The sequence below is a fragment of the Myotis lucifugus genome, unplaced genomic scaffold (assembly GCF_000147115.1).
Source record: "Myotis lucifugus unplaced genomic scaffold, Myoluc2.0 scaffold_73, whole genome shotgun sequence".
Classification (NCBI taxonomy): domain Eukaryota; kingdom Metazoa; phylum Chordata; class Mammalia; order Chiroptera; family Vespertilionidae; genus Myotis; species Myotis lucifugus.
In genome coordinates, this window is record NW_005871121.1 from 3470330 (window position 1) to 3471819 (window position 1490).

The following is a 1490-nucleotide window of genomic DNA, read 5'->3' on the forward strand; positions in this document are numbered from 1 at the left end:
AAGTGGTTTACTATGGTTGAAGGGGAGGGGTGAGGGAGACATCGAGAAATAAGACTGAGGAGGAAATTAGATCATGAGGAACTTTGGACTTTATCCTAAGAGCAGTGGGAATGATTTTAAGCAGGAGGAGTGAAACTCTACCTGCATTTGTGAAAGATCACCCTGTGATGTTGTGTGTAGAATGCATGTTAAATGGGGTGAGACGACAGGAAGGAAGGCCCGTGAGGCCATTCTACAGGATCCCAGACAATGGACATAAGAGATGGAATTAGGGCCGAACCAGTGAGACTGAGAAGAAGATGATTTCAAGAGATAAACACACCAGGATTTGGTGATCTGTTACATTGGGTAAGGAAGATGGGATGGTCGAGGCTGATGTCCAGGCTTTTGACCTGGGAGACGGAAGTGATCGTTGCGCTAACCATTGGGCTAGACAATATAGGAGAAGGAGCCTTTTGGCGGAGGAAGGTAGTGAGTTCATTTGTGACAGGTTGAACTTGAGGTGTCTTTGTGTTCATGTGCATCCGGGCAATGGTCTACACAGGTCTCAAGCACACGAGAGAAGGAGCTGAACTTCAGATAGGCATTTCGTAGTCAACAGCACACAGGCAGCCATCGGAACTGTGAACGTGGATGCAATGTCCCAGGGACTGTAGCATCAGAGGGAAGAGGGCTTAAGACATATTACAAAAGGGTTGGCAGGCGATGAGCGACGCAGAAAGAAGCCAGAAACACACGGGCGGGGAGGAGAGCCAAGGCACGAAGGCAGAGGCGTGGTGGAAACCACGGGAAGACCTTTTCCAGGAGGGGCAGGCCAGGGGCAGGTGCTGCGGGAATCAGCGGAAAGGACCGAAGAATGCTCATTGCCATTCGCAGCAGGAACTTGCCAAGGACCCCGAGAAAGACCGCGGGGCGGGAGCAGGAGCCAGATAGAGTGTGTGAATCCGAAGGCAGGAAGGCAGGAAGGCGCTCGCTCGTTCATGCAGCTTGGCCAGGAGAGAAAGGGGAGGAAGGGCTGAAGCTGTGGTTTTGAAAAAGTGGGCCTTTGTTTGTTTTATAAGCAGAGGAGAGACTTGCTGATGGATATTGTAGGAGCCACTTGATAGGGAGAGTTTGAAGACTTGTTGCAAGGGAAGAAAATCAACGGGGAGTCAAATACAAAATATTGACTTGCTTAAAAAAATCACAATGTTTAATGGGTAATGAGGACTTATGTAATACTTTCAGCAATAAAGATTAAATGGAAAAAAAATCACAATGTATCCAAAAGGATGGTTGTCAGAGGGGAGGGATGGGGGGATGGGTGAAAAGGGGAAGGGGAATATAGCAATAATATTGTGTTGTTTTCACAGTGACAGATGATTACTAGAATTAATAGGATGATCGCATTATAAGGTCTAAAAATGTCAAATCATGATGTTGTATATCTGAAACTAATATAACCAATATCATGTTGTATATTAACTATACTTAAAATTTTAAAAAATCAC